Source organism: Balaenoptera borealis (assembly GCF_965194805.1).
Source record: "Balaenoptera borealis genome assembly, chromosome: 10".
Taxonomy (NCBI): domain Eukaryota; kingdom Metazoa; phylum Chordata; class Mammalia; order Artiodactyla; family Balaenopteridae; genus Balaenoptera; species Balaenoptera borealis.
The window spans coordinates 1458296-1474010 of NC_138874.1; the positions used below are offsets into that span (position 1 = coordinate 1458296).

The 15715-nt window shown below is 39.6% G+C and overlaps 1 protein-coding gene and 1 long non-coding RNA gene across 2 annotated transcripts in view; one reads left to right on the forward strand and one right to left on the reverse strand.

The window, feature by feature from the left end:
- The window catches only part of LOC309635807 (uncharacterized protein), a 447043-nt gene that overhangs the window by 356379 nt on the left and 74949 nt on the right, over positions 1-15715 (forward strand). The gene's annotated exons all lie outside the window — the stretch shown is intronic.
- LOC309635829 overlaps positions 1015-15715 on the reverse strand; it is a 501182-nt gene continuing 486481 nt past the window's right edge. The window contains exon 2 of the long non-coding RNA XR_014249051.1: positions 1015-1166. This is a non-coding gene — a long non-coding RNA (uncharacterized lncRNA). The remainder of the gene's footprint in view (positions 1167-15715) is intronic.

The following is a 15715-nucleotide window of genomic DNA, read 5'->3' on the forward strand; positions in this document are numbered from 1 at the left end:
ATTCTCAGGCCTCACCCTGCTGATTCAGATTCAATAGGCTTGGGTGAGGCGAGGGAATGTCCCGTAGTTTTAAAAAGTGCCCCAGGTGATCCTCATGTTCTAGCAAGTTTGGGAAACACACATCTAACATACCCTTTCACTTATCAGATGAAGAAACTGAGGCTTAGAAAGGCCTGGCTATTCATTTGGGTCACATGGCTCAAGAATCTTCATGTTCCTTGACCTGGATTCTTTCTCTTACGCCAAGCTGCCTCCACTAAATCACATCCTCCTAAAAAAACACAAAACAAACAAACAAAAAACTCTTAAAACACATGCAACAGGAGAACTGAGCACCCAAAAATGTCCTCAGTGTTTCCGAGGAAAATGTTAGCTGACTTCTTTCAACATTCCCTCATTGTGAAACATCTTTTTTTCCAAAAACTCTCTACTCATAATGTGTGTGGGGTCCAGAATAACATTCAGACTTTAAAAGCAAACCCTGCAAATGACATCTCAAGATGTTCTCTGAACCAGTTTTATGGCTCTGTGGAGTCAGCCATCAGTCTCTTAAATCCTTATCTGGTTTCTCATCAACTATCACTTGGTTTATCTGGTGAGTAAAGAATATAGCAAGGTAGGTGTTCAGGGCAGGTTTTTTGGGGGTTTTTTGTTCGTTTGGTTTTGTTTTTTTTTTTTATCAGGAACTAAAAACAATTACTAATCTGCTTTTACTAATGCAGTCCATCTGTGCATGAGAAATTTATGTAGTTTTTCCTAAGAAGGATATCATATTCTCCATATATTTAAATGCTTAATATTCGCAATCAAAGAGACAGAAATATCCAACCAGCCCCAATTCTTATGAAACAGAGTTGAAAGCAGATGATTCAGCTGACTTTAGATGACTCAGCCCGCCTTGATAGCCAAAGTTGGTGAGTCATCTGTCTACTGTCTGAGGGAATTCATTTTAGGAAGCCAAATTCCAGCAAACTCCTAAAGCTCATTAAGCTTATTAGTAACTCATTGGTTCTGTTTTTTTTGTTTTTGTTTTTGTTTTCTTTAATAAATTTATTTATTTATTTTTGTCTGTGTTGGGTCTCGTTTCTGTGTGAGGGCTTTCTCTAGTTGCGGCGAGCGGGGGCCACTCTTCATGGCGGTGCGCGGGCCTCTCACTATCGCGGCCTCTCTTGTGGCGGAGGACAGGCTCCAGACGCACAGGCTCAGTAGTTGTGGCTCATGGGCCCAGTCGCTCCACGGCATGTGGGATCTTCCCAGACCAGGGCTCGAACCCGTGTCCCCTGCATTGGCAGGCAGACTCTCAACCCCTGTGCCACCAGGGAAGCCCTCATTGGTTCTGTTTGAATTATCCTAGCCTTTTCCTTCACCGTTTTTATCCCTCCTCCAAGAAATCCAAGCTGAACTTAGCAATATCAAACAGTAGGTCCTACAAGGAACATCCCACATCTAGGGTGAACTTGTACTTTCTTTTGGTTTAATTTCCCTGGTGATCTGGGCTTTCAGGGGAAGCCCAAAGTGTGGAGTGGTTTTGCTGGGGACACATCCTTAGATTTGCTAAATCTCATGATGAATGAAAAGTAAATAGAAATAAATGCCTAGTTTAGGGGTACTGCGAGAGGGCTCGATGTAAACTTTAGAACTAATAATAAAATCTTCTGGGAACTGATTTTCTTTAATACTATTTGAGATAAAGAAGTTATGTTTTCTATTTAGATTCTCTTCAGTCTTACTGATATATTTGAAAGTCTTTCAGGCCTTGAACCTTATCTTGATTCACTATTGCAAAGTTGCTCAGCTTCTGTCACTATAATAGTAATAGTTACTATTGTTTCTTGAGCATTCACTCTTTACCTAGCATGGCACTAAGTTGAAAATATGGAAGTACTAATTTACTCACAGTGGTCTAAAAAGACAGTGGCCTTTAAGGAATTTTAAAATATTAATTATTTGTTTAAGTGAGGGATTTAGAAAGAGAATCCAGAAAATGTCAATGGTCAGTCTTTCTATGCTAGGTTTGTAAATACCAGGGCACCCATTCAGTGAAATACTTTCTGAATATCAGACTCCAAGGTGAAAAAGACCAAAGTTGTTCAAAACATAGGAGCAACACTGACATTCTATCATCCCTAAGATTGTTTCTTACTATGGAAGATTCTGAGGGCTGTCAAGTAGAGTATTGGCTCAAATTCCTCCCGGAGCTGATGAACATATGTCTTGGGCCAAATCACAAAGGCAATGTGGAAAACATGAAAAATATTCTCCTAAAATATCTTCTATTTGCCTCTCAGCATCCAGCAGTGCTAATCTGGGCAAAGGCTTACTTCCTCGTCAACAGAGCCCATGTTCAAAGGGCCATGAATTCCAGAGCTGACCAGCATCTGCTCATGAACAATACTACTAGAAGCCTAAGTGGCAGTAAATCACATATAACCATTCTAAGAGATGGTTTAAAGATCTTCCAACACTTTACAGACAGGAAAGCTGAGATCTCAAAAGGTGATTTGTCCAAGATCACAATGTCGTTTGTGACCAACTGTAACATGACCTTGGGTCTCCTGTTCTTTCCTCTACATCAAATCTTCTTTTTTTTTAAGTGTCATTTTTGGATCTCAATATCATTATTGGAGTCTCTGTTTGCACAGGGTACTAAGAAAAAAAAAAAAAGCAACAACAAAAAAATAACAAATGCACTTAAGCCTCTCCAGTTAAAATGGCAGAATGGAAAATTTATCAGATGGTTCTTTTTGTGAAACCCTCTTTAAAATATTACCCATTCTTTATTCTTATATCCAGAAGCTCTTTCTCTGTTATGCTTTGTCTTTATCATTGAAAGATTATTTTGTGACACATACCCTTAGACCTATAAATTCATCATAAACATACACTCCAAAAAGTATCCTGGGATCTACAATGTGGAAATGATTGAAACCATCAAAAACACGATATATCCATCAGTAGGGGACCAATTTTTAAAATTACATTAGAGATATGCATAGACTGTGTTGCTGTTAAAAAAATAAAAAGGAAAGGATAGAAAAGAGAGGTTCAGGACATACTGTAAAGTGAACTAAGAACAGTATGCATGTATGTAGTCTGGATCCATGTGGGTTTGTTTTTAAGTGTTCATATACATACATATGTCTTTGTTTCTGCATAGAATATTCAGGAAGGATACCTAAGAGCAGTAGTGTTTTCTATTAGTAATACTATTGGCATCATTACTTGATAATAATTTCATAAGTAATAAGAAAGAGCGGGCAGGGGGAAGGCCACTGTGTTTTTCAAAATCTGGGGATGTTGGTCAAAATCAATAGATTTGTTGACCTATTTGTAAAAAGTTAGTCCTCCCAGGCAGGGCTGCTGAAACTGCAACCAGGGAACATAATAGAGACAGACAGTGAAACACTTGACTTTTACCAACAGCTTTGGTTTTCCCCCTTGGCCAAACACATTAAGGGCCATTTAAAAAGGAAACACTATAATTACACCCTACATGATAAATAAAAACAGCAGCAAAATGATAGGATTAGACTCTTAATCCTTATTACCACCTACTTAGAAGACGGGTGTGACAGCCACTCATTCAGGAATACACCTAAGGCCACACCTTATTTGTCATATTACATCTTGTTTGTCAGATACCTTATGCTTGGTGTTACAGCAGAAAGAAAAATAACCAAAGAAATTCCACCCAACAAGCTATCCAGGTTAGCTGAGTATTTGCATAGCCCCAGAAACTTTGCCGGCATCTCTCTTTTTTTTTTTTTTTAAATTATTTATTTATTTATCTATTCATGTCTGCGCTGGGTCTTCGTTTCTGCGCGAGGGCTTTCTCCAGTTGCGGCGAGCGGGGGCCACTCCTCATCGCCGTGCGCGGGCCTCTCACCATCGCGGCCCCTCCCGTTGCGAAGCACAGGCTCCAGACGCGCAGGCTCAGCAAATGTGGCTCACGGGCCCAGTTGCTCCGCGGCATGTGGGATCTTCCCAGACCAGAGCCCGAACCCGTGTCCCCTGCATCGGCAGGCAGACCCCCAACCACCGCGCCACCAGGGAAGCCCCCCGGCATCTCTTTTTCTTTCCTATTTGGCAGCTTGCACTTTGGTGATGAGTGATGAATGATTGTTTATAAAATGTCACTAACCTAACATTTCCTGTTCTCTCCAGAGCATTAGCTTTATGGCACATAAAGCTTAAAAAGATACAAACTTTGCAAGGGTCCATTCCATTCTATTTATATTATATTATTTATACTATATTATATATCTTAAAATAAGAAGGGCTTTCACCCTTTTCTTGGGAAGATGAAAATCTCATGGAAATACGATCTTTTAAAACCTTTTTCAAAAGCAATTTCAGGTCTGTAAAACAAAAACCTTAAAAATGTCTTTACTTTTCTATCTAACAATTTTACATCTATAATTCCATCTCGATCAAATCATCCAAGAGATAGACAAGATTTAGATACAAGGATGTTCTTTAACTTTTTATTATCACAGTGAAATCATTCTTATGTTGAATAGTAAGAGTTAAATCAGCTACAGTAATTCATATGATAGAATAATATAGTGTCATTAAGAATTTTTTTTTTTTTTTTAGAGAATTTAATTTTTATTTATTTATTTATTTATTTATTGGTTGTGTTGGGTCTTCGTTTCTGTGCTTGGGCTTTCTCCAGTTGCGGCAAGCAGGGGCCACTCTTCATCACGGTGCGCGGGCCTCTCACTATCGTGGCCTCTCTTGTTGCGGAGCACAGGCTCCAGACGCACAGGCTCAGCAATTGTGGCTCACGGGCCCAGTTGCTCCGCGGCATGTGGGATCTTCCCAGACCAGGGCTCGAACCCGTGTCCCCTGCATCGGCAGGCAGATTCTCAACCACTGCGCCACCAGGGAAGCCCACATTAAGAATATTAATGACAAGATTCATATAAACTATGCACACACAATATCAGTCTAATTTTTTTATTTATAATGTTAACTCTTTTTTATAATGTTTTTATTTATAATGTTGCTCTTTCTGAGATTTGGGATGATTTTATGCTTTCCTGTACTTTGTAAGTTTCCTTCAGTGACTAGTTCTTTCATTACCAGAAAAACATAAATGTAAAAATGTCACTGATCTTCATGAGAGTTTGCTCAGTTATTACCACCTGCCCTTTGAGAACTGGTGATTGGCTCCAATCAGCCCTCACCTAGGAGTTGGCCCACACTCACCATAACCTTAGCATCACCTCATTCTAAGCATGCCAGCAGAACTGAGCTGGAACCTGAGTAAGCCTCTATGGTAAGCAGTGCTAGTGCAAAAACACCAGAACTTTAACTTTTCCCCAGTTCCAGTTATGACTCCTAGTGGTAGACAAAACATCCAGCTTCAAACTCTCTTAGTTTCTGATAGACAAAAGAGAGACAATAGCCCCAAACCCATCAATAGAGAAGAAGTTCATTTCTCCCCCTGACATTATAAGTCAGTTATTGAAACTTTCAGAAAGGTTAGAAGAATGGCACATTTGATGTTACAATGTCCCCAATAAATTGAACTGTGGAAAACTAAGATATGGATAAGCAGGGAGTCACACACACACACACACACACACACACACACACACAGTTGAAGAGTAATAAACTGACTCCCAACTTGTCATTTATCTAACCAACAGTTAGATAAATTTGTTCATCTTCTAGTTTATTAAAAAGGTCAAAAGCTAGTTCTACTTGTTGTTTAGAGTAGATCCTCATTTAAGCATTTTGTAAAAGGACATCAGAAGGACTCAGAAATCCCTAAGGAAGTTTATCTTAAACAATTTGTTTAAATGGCAAATATGCTTATAAGGTGTTAAGGAAAGACCCGAACGAATTTTTTTGCCAACCCAATAATTCAGTTTTTTTTGTTTGTTTGTTTGTTTTAAAGGTATATTTATTTATTTATTTATTTATTTATTTATTTATTTATGGCTGTGTTGGGTCTTCGTTTCTGTACGAGGGCTTTCTCTAGTTGCGGCAAGTGGGGGCCACTCCTCATCGCGGTGCGCAGGCCTCTCACTATCGCAGCCTCTCTTGTTGCGGAGCACAGGCTCCAGACGCCCAGGCTCAGCAACTGTGGCTCACGGGCCTAGTCACTCCGCGGCATGTGGGATCTTCCCAGACCAGGGCTCGAACCCGTGTCCCCTGCATTGGCAGGCAGATTTTCAACCACTGCGCCACCAGGGAAGCCCCCAATAATTCGGTTTTTAACACCAGCCACTTTGAGATCCTCAAGGCTAGGTGCTTGAGGATCAGTATTTAGTAGCAATCAGTATTTATTTAGTCAGCACTAGCAATGTGTGAAACAGTGTTTGTCAAGTGGGCCAAGGCTGAGATCGGGGCATACACTCTTGGGCATGCACAGTAGGCAACAATGGTGACAAGCACTCCCACTTCTCACTCTGTGCATCCACAGGTTTGCATGGGGGCTGGGGAGATTCCTGGGAGAACTCAGTGTCCATAACTAGAGTTGACACACAGAGGCATTTCTGGTTGGAGACAGAACCAGTTGCACAGAGACAGAGAATGCAGAAATGTGCTAGGGCCAGTTCCTATCAGTTAAAGCGAGCCCAGTGTGGGCCTCTCTTCCCAGCTCCCCATTCAGTGACTGTGCATTGGTAGTCACGAAATTGGCCATTGTGTGAGCATTTACACCATGGAAAATGGCAAGTGCTATAAATCGGGGCCTTCCTCACCCCTACCCCCCAAGCCAGTTATAAAACATTTACTAGCACACCACTGGGAGAGCCTCTGAAAGAGAACACATCTAGGGAATGAGGTTCTGGAGTGACAAGCCACATTCAGCATAACTCGAATGAGTTTCACCCCCACCAATCCTGGAGAGCACTGTGTGCTCTGGGAGGGCCCCTCTAATGTTGGGCTGGAAGGAAAGGGCATGAGACCCAGCATCTTTGGGTACATGTCTACATCCCATGGGTCTTTTAAAAATCTAATATTTCCAGTCTCTCAATAGTACTATCAGTGTTCTCACTAAAGAGCTGGGGTAGAAGAGGCCACATAAGGTGAATATCATAGTATCCATGTCTCAACATGTTTCCTGCTAGGTCCTGTCTCTGGAAGGACCAAGGGGATTAATCACATAGGGTCAATCACAGAGCAAGCCTGGTGAGGGATAGTGTAAAAACTGTTTCTCTGCCTTAACCTGTGGTGGAAGCTACAGAGTTCCTGTACCACCCTCGATTTTCCATCACACTGACCTCTGTGATGTTCAAATAAAGTGAATGCAGAAATTTTTCATAAGTTTAAGTCTCCCATGGCTGATTTTTCAGCAACTCTGAAGACTGTTCTGCAAGAGGGAGGCTCTGCTCTATAGCATTGGTACCTACCACAGCAACAGAGCCAAGGAGCTGCCTCCTAGCATCTGTAGAGTGTTAGCAGAGAGGGACGGGAGCCATTTCCCTCCTCATTTCATAGACTGAACAGGAGCAAATACAGGGTGATTAGTGGGGGTCAGCATTTCTCTGGGGTAACACTGTGAAGTGAAATAACGCAGTACACAAATTACCAAGGCAGGATGTAAAAGGAAAATTACAAAGTGTTATGGGAGCACAGCAGGAAATAGTGTTTCCTGCTGGGAGAAATCAGAAAACTTCCCAGGGGGAACTAATATTTGAACTGGGACTTAAAGGCTAAATACAGTTTCAATAATAGATATGGAAAAAAGGGAATGTTTGGCAAAATGTATTGTAGGTTGTGAAAACAGCATAGACAGAGTACTATATTGTTTATATTGTTCATTTTCTATATATTATGATGTTTGGACATCTTACAAACCTTTCTGGCTGGGTAGAGACTGCCTCTCCTGGGGCTAACCAGTAGAGATAGCAAAAGACCCAGCTGCGAGCAGGCCTTTGACATGCAAATTTACCAGTCCAGAGCCCTACCTCCTCTTCTGGCCCCTACACCCCCGGAGGCAACATTCTTCTGCTTTAATCATCTCAGGGCCAGGTGCCAGGCAACCCGGAACCACCATGAAGGCGTAGAGCCTGCCAAAATTATTCAAACTAGCCAATCCTAAACTATCTCCCCTGGCCTGCCTGGCCTTTCCCAGGGAAACCCCTTAAAGGCTCTAGTTCTGGCTTTCCTCTGGCTCCTGTCATCTGCCGGCTGACCAAAACCATGGTGTTCCTCCCATGGCCCTGCCTGGTGTGGCGTGCCTTCTGTCTCTAGGATCAGTCATTATAACACACTTGCTTTTCCTGAGCTTCTCCTGTGCCCCTCTTGTGGCCATACCTAACTGACCACCTCATAAAAGAACACCGAACTACTATAAAGGAAGAAAGTTCTGGGTATGTTCAGGAGACTGGAACTTGGCCTGTGCATGTTTAGGGGGGGAGACTGAAGGGCAGTTGACTAGATCATGGAGGACCTGGACTGCTGTGGCGAGGAACAGACCACAGAGGCATCTGAACATGGAAGAGGCAGGTGCAGAGCTATATTTCTGGTTAGTGGGGCACCGGACAAGGCTGGAGATGGGAAACCAAAAACAGTTGGAGTCATCCAGATAAGCATGCATTGAGACACTGAGAGAGAGAAGGAGGGGTCAAGAACTAGACATCAGTGACATCATTAATAAAGAAAGTGCACTACATAATCAGGATTGGAGACAAAGATGAAGAGTCTGGTTCTTGAATTATAAGAATAAAACCCCTGTATAGGCTTTAGCATCAAGGGAGGGATTCATATATTTTGATTTTGACAGGTTACCATTACAAAGTCAAAATGAAAACCTGGTTGTTTTGACTTGCACTTCTTTTATTGTAATAGACTTGAGCATATCTTTATTCATTCATTAATTCAACAAATAATTAATTCCTACTTTGTTCCAGGGACCAGTCCGGTGTGAGGGATATAGCAGTAAGCACAAGAGACAAAGTTCCCTGAGCTTATGAACCTTGCCTTCTAATGGGGAGAAATGAACAATAACCAAATAAATAAGAAAAAATATAGTATAGCCAATAGTTGTAAGTACCAGAAGAAAAGTAAGGTGGGGAAGGGGAATAGGAAATGCTGGCAGTCGGGGGTGCAATTTTGAATAGGGGATGCCTCATAAGAAAGTGACATTTGAGCAAAAGCTTCGTAGGTGAAGGTGTGAACGTAAAGGATATCTGGGGAAAGAGTGATTTAGGCAGATGGAACAGTAAGCATAAAGACCTTTGGCAGGACCATATTTAGCTCCCTCTTTTAAAATATAAATTGAGAATTTGTAGTTAGTACTCTGAACTGTCTGTTCATATGTATAGTTTCTCTTAGGTTGCCTGTCGTTTTCTTACTGAATTCTAAGAGTTTTTTGCCTGTTAAAGAAATTATCCCTTGCCTAGCATATATATTACAAATATTTTCCTCTTTTATATGGTGAGTATATAGCCATATATACATGTATGAGTGTGTGTCATATTTAGACACAATTGCTGCACAGAAGTATTAAATTTTATGTAATAAATTTATCAACCCTTTCTTTATTGCTTATAGGGTTTTTGTCTTATGTAGGAAGGCCATCTCCATGCCAAAAATTTTTTTATTTATTCTTTTTTTTCTTCATTTAATTTTAAGGATTAAAAAACACATTTAGAACTTTGATCCATCTGAAATTTATTTTGTAATAAGTGAGGTAGGGTACGTTTAAAAAGCAAAGGACTCTTGAAATTGAGAAACTTCCAAGACCCAAAAGGATGGATTTCTAAATGTAATATAGCAAGAAGTTTGGGTTGAAATTAGTTGGAAAAGATTCTACTAAAGTCAACCTTCACAGATGCCACCAGCCATTCTCTAGCATCTCACTTCCCAAAGTGCTTCTGTGGCACTGTAGTCCCGCAAGATGACTACAGGTGTCCAGCAAAAAAGTTTCCCATGTTAAAATAAGTTTTATAAGCTTGGGATAATTATTTTTTAACTATGAACAGGAGCACTTTGGGCCACAGAACCCTTGTTTCATAAGGCATCTTGGTAACCAAGATTATATCTGCAGCAGTGGTTGCTAGACTTGGTTACATCAGAAATACCTACAGGAATATTTATAACATGCTATTGAATCTATTCCTGATCAACTGAGTCAGAATATGTAGGAATTTTTTAAGCTTTCATTGATTGGTATTTTAGAATCAGTAGTCCAGAGTAGCCCCTATCAAACTAGGTTCCACTAGAGAATTAGCCCTAAAGAGTATTATTTGAATGACAATTTCCTCAGTGATTCCAAGGATGGGACATAGCTAGCTGTGTGCTTGATGCTCTTGATGCATAGGAGGGAAGTTAATTCATTGTGCACAATGGATTCCTGAGGGCATTACAGTTTAATTCTCTCCCAAAATCCAGGTTGAGAGGAGCTGGTCTACAATATTATGTAATAGGTGCAATAGAGCTAGATATGGTGCTTGCAAAACAAACAAACAAACCCTACCCCCTTATACTTTACTACCTCTTCATCTCATATCCCTTACAAACAGAACATTAAATGTTGAATTTGATAGTAAGGATGGGATCAAAATTAAACTTGGATAGGCAGACTCACTCCTGGGCTTCTCAAATTAATAGAGTTCTCAGAAATTTGGCTTGATCAATCATTTTTTTGTTGTTGTTCTTTCTACACATAATAATGTTGATATGGTCTATTATGAAAGCTCATTAATAACAAAAAGTCATTTGTAAATAGATCTCATTTTTTTTTTATCCTAACATGTCCTTATCTTGTTTACAATTCCTTCCACCAGTGTCTCAAAAGAAAGTGTAATATACTGCCGACTCCCTGAACTTCAATGCAAAATTAGGTACATTCAGTTTTGAAAGTAAGAATGATTTTAATAATCGGAATGACCTAATGTGTAATCATAGTGCAAATATCATGCTTATTATCATATTTTTTCTCTTTCTAAATCAATTGGTTTGGAAGCTCAAAGAGTGCATTTCATTATATCCTAATTGGATTCACAGAGCTGTGATCTCCTTATAACCCTAATCCCTATTACAAAATGGAAAAATCATCACTAAACTTGATTTACCTACTCCTTTTAGGTAATGTCACCTACATTACCCTCATGGCAAGGGTTTTCTATTAAAATTTCTTTCTGAACTATGAAGTCTAGTCCTTTAGAATAACCAGGAAGAGCATATCTTACATTCTAGTCAGTTAGTATAAAAATTTAACGCTTTCATTCCTGGCTAGCAAAACTAACATCCTGTCAAAGTCTAAATTATTAAAAATCACAGTTCCCATGGTAGATTTTGTAAAGCACTATTCCTGTGAAATGCTCTGCAAAGAAGGGTTCTTAAGGTCAAATAAGTTTAGGAAATGCTGAAATTCAAAATGTATCTTGGTATCTGATCTCCTTGAGAATTCCTGCAGTTTTTTTTTTTTAAGTTTCTATTCAAAAATCTTCAAAATTATTAGACCAGAAATTCTTTCTGAGTATCTTATTTAGTGACATCCTACAGAATATAGTTTGGAAATTGCTGAGCTAGACTAACATTTATGGAACATCTACTATATATGTTAGTTCTCACAAATTCATTTAACATTGTAATAAGTCTCTTGCTAGCTAACATGTTGTGTGAGACCATCCATGAGCAAGGCCCAGATAACTAGTCATAGGGAACTCCTTCTTCAGTCAGTTAGTCATAGGGAACTCTTTAAAAGACCAGAGGTACGAGTTGAGCCAGAGATGGCAACGACAGGAACAGGTGCCCTGGGAGCTTGAGCCCGCTGCTCACACAACTTAGTTTAGTCTTCAACATCTGCTGACCATGAGTCTCAGAGATAGCTCTTTCTCTTCCCTGTGATCATGGAGTGCTCTACGAACATCCGGTTTTATGGTTTGATGGATGAGGTAATACCTAAGTCATGATGGACTACTTAGGTTGCATGTTCATGTGGTGATTTGTTTCAGCATTCAGCCTCTTCTAGGTCCCAGTAGAAAGCTAAGAATTATTTCATAAACGCAGAATGATTGTATTCAGAAGAGGGCATGGCTTGGCTCTCAAATCCTAAGGATATGCACTCTGATTCTCCTAGAGCATATCTCAGAGCTCCCTACAGCATCTCCAGCTGCTGGCTCTGCTGGGTCATAACGCTCAAAGAGCAGAACAGCTTGCACAGCAGTCTAGACCAGCTGCAGAGCTTCTTTTACTCTAGGCGCATTCAAAACGGGCAAACTTACAGGTCATCACCTATACTGTGTCAGAACAGCACATTCAAATGTGGTGTATGTTGCCTTTAAAATCCAAAGAAACCCATCAAGCCTTCCTAGTGATAAGAGTATAAGGTATAGCAATTTGTCTTCCTTTTTTTAGGAGATACCACATTTTCCAAGCCACTCAACTAGAAGTTTCACCAAGATGGCATGCCTTGAATTTTCATGGGGTGTTTCTCCCACCTCCAGCTTGCAAGTATTTTACCAAGGCACATAAAGTACCTGTTACTTCCTACTTACCTGGTCCAATCAGCATAAGTCATCCATGTAATGGACTAACACACTGTACTATAGAATGGTGAGACACCTTTGGTTTCTGTGGACTAGTTTATTGCCAAAACCCAGAATGTTGACATAGCTCCAAATGAAGATGATGAAAGTATAGTGCTACCCCTGATAGATGAAAGCAGACTGCTTCTGGTGTTCTTTTGCTATTCAGAATAGAGGGGGAAAATCATTATCCAGATCAATAGCTAATACCAGCTATTGTTCCAGCAAGGAGTCCACACCTGTAACATCTGCAGTAGTAATTACAATAATCCTCTGTCATTATTCCAGATTCATCTGTATTCTGCATGGACCAAACAGATGAGTTAATGTTGATGTGAAATGAATCAATGGCCCTGCAGCTTTTGAGATTTGATAGTGACAGTGATCTTTGCAATTACCTCAGGGATGTAGTATTAATTATTGTATACTATTTGGGGGAAGCAAATCTACGGACTTCTACTGGGCCTCTCCTATCACAAAAGCTTTACTCCAAAGGTGAGGATGCCAATGTGGGGATGTTTCCAGTAGCTAATTAAATCTATTTCAATCATACTTTCAAAGATTAGCACAGTATGGCTTTGCAGACCTCCTAGGCCAACTGCAATGTGGATTTAGGTTAAAATTCCGTTTTTCACCTCAACTCCAAAGCCCCTACTTTTACTGATAAAACTCAAGGGCCTTTTGGGTCCTTGGGGTTGTGTATCAGCTCAGAGCTCTGAGAAGTAAAAGAGACTTATTCAGAGAAGTAAGTCCTGAAGAATCTGGGTATTTTACTTTGCCTACTGTGGATTAACTCGTAAACAGCCACAGATTCCTGTGGGAAAGGCTAATAACAGATTTACAGTACATAATTGTGCCAGTGTTGCAGGATCCTTCATCAGGTTGACTAGATTCCCCTCCATTCACAGGGCCCTGGCTCAGGTTGCAAATTGGGATGAGAACATGGTTGTCAATGACTTAGATCTCTGTTACCAAACAAAACGGCTGCCCATCTATTTCAGCCCAAGGGACATCAATAAGGTGCTACCAAAGGTGTCTGTGGGTAAAACCATTCTGATTACAGTAACCACATATACTTTGTCTCTGGAAGTTGTCATCACACTCATTACTAAATTGTATTATTTTTGTCATTTGACACTAGTAATAGCAAAAAACTGAAATCAGTCCAAATGCTCATCAATAGTAGAGTGGATTCTTAAAATAGTTGTGGTGCATTCATATAATAGAGCACCTTACAACCATGAAACTGAGTGAAGTGCAGCTAGTATGAATCCTAAATAAAGAAATGTTGAGAAAAGATTAATCACAAAAGATACAGTAAAACCTCATTTTTTTTTAAATTTCTAAAACAAAACTAAAGAAAGTATTATTTGCAAGGACTTGAAAATTACTTATAAATGTTCTGTATCTTGAGCTGGGTAGGAGTACCTGAGTGTTCATTTTATTATTTAAAAAAATTATGCCCATATATTATATATACTCTTTTGTATGTATAATGTAGTTAACATTTTTAATATAAAATCGATCTATTTATTTTTATTTTTTAGTTATTTTTACTTGTTGAAGCAGTGTTTCTTTAAATAATTGCTAAAATTTATTGAGCTCTCACTATATACCTGAGATTGTGCTAAACTCTTTACGTGGATTATCTACATTAATCTTCACAGCAAGTCCTTAAGGTAGGAACCATCACTATTTGCACTTTATATATATGCAAATGAAAGCATAGAGAAATTAACTAATTTGCCCAAGGTGACATGAGTGGTAGATAGTGGATCTGAATTTAATCTGCCTATACAGCCCAAATCAGAACTAGTACCTACCATCTTTAAGAATGACACAGTCTGAGATTGGCCATGAAACATATATTACACAATTTTTGAGAATAAATAGACTGCATCAAAGCAGAATACATACATTTGCTGCTGGCTTTCCTTTCATTAGAAATATTCATCAGTGTTGAGTCTTTCATCGTTATGTTTGAATATCACCACTGGAAGGTAGACCACTAAAAATCATTCCTAACTGTAATTATGTTGGTTTCTACTTTTCATTCCTTTAGTTATTTGTGAATTTTTGTCATTATTTTCAATTTTTACACGTTTAAATTGGTTTTTTATTATGCAAAACATTTACATGATTCTAAAATCAAAATCATAAAACAAAGTAATTCAGAGAAGTCTTCATTGTATCCCTCTCCCCTCCTTCCTGTTCTCTCCCTCCCCTAAGAAAAGGAACTAATTTTTTAGTTTTTAGTTTATCTTTCCATTGTTTCCTTTTACAAATATATATTTCCCATTATTTCCTTTTTCTGTTTGCACAAAGGTAACATACAACACACAGTATAAATCCTGAATCTGATTTAGGTATTTTGTTATATATAGATGCAGTGTAAGAGAAAAGTACGTTTCTGAAGAAAAGTAAATTTGTTACTTGCTCTCAAGGAGCTTCAAGTTTAAGAAAATTAAGAGACTCAGATTGTCCTTCTTTCTCTGCTACTCTCTAGGTGATTCTCAGAAAGTCATGATATCAGTCCATATCTCAGTATCCCCAAGTATAAAATAGGAAGGAGACTAAAGATCTCTAAAGTCCTGTCCATCTTTAAGGCAAAAATGCCACAACAGTGTCTGAGTTGTGGATGATGAAGCACATCTAGTTTAAGTTAGGTAAATAGTGTAGGGGTTCAGAATATGTCACCCCAATCTATATGCCACTTTGACATATTGTTTTTTTGTTTGTTTTTTTTTTTAAAGCCAGGCTTTGGGGTTTTTTTTTAGGTTTATTTATTTATTTATTTATTTATTGGCTGTGTTGGGTCTTCGTTTCTATGAGAGGGCTTTCTCTAGTTGTGGCAAGCGGGGGCCACTCTTCATCGTGGTGCGCGGGCCTCTCACTATCGCGGCCTCTCTTGTTGCAGGGCACAGGCTCCAGACGCACAGGCTCAGTAATTGTGGCTCACGGGCCTAGCCGCTCCGCGGCATGTGGGATCTTCCCAGACCAGGGCTCGAACCCATGTCCCCTGCATTGGCAGGCAGACTCTCAACCACTGCACCGCCAGGGAAGCCCCATATTGATTATTTTGAATAAAAGTACTTGAGAAACAGCTGGTGCGAAAAGGATTCTCCTACCCTTTTGTCCCCCTTAAAGATAAATCTTCCACGTGAAAGTTACACTCCCTGTACCAGAAGGGTAAAAGGCATCATTGTCACCAGAGTCAGGGAAAT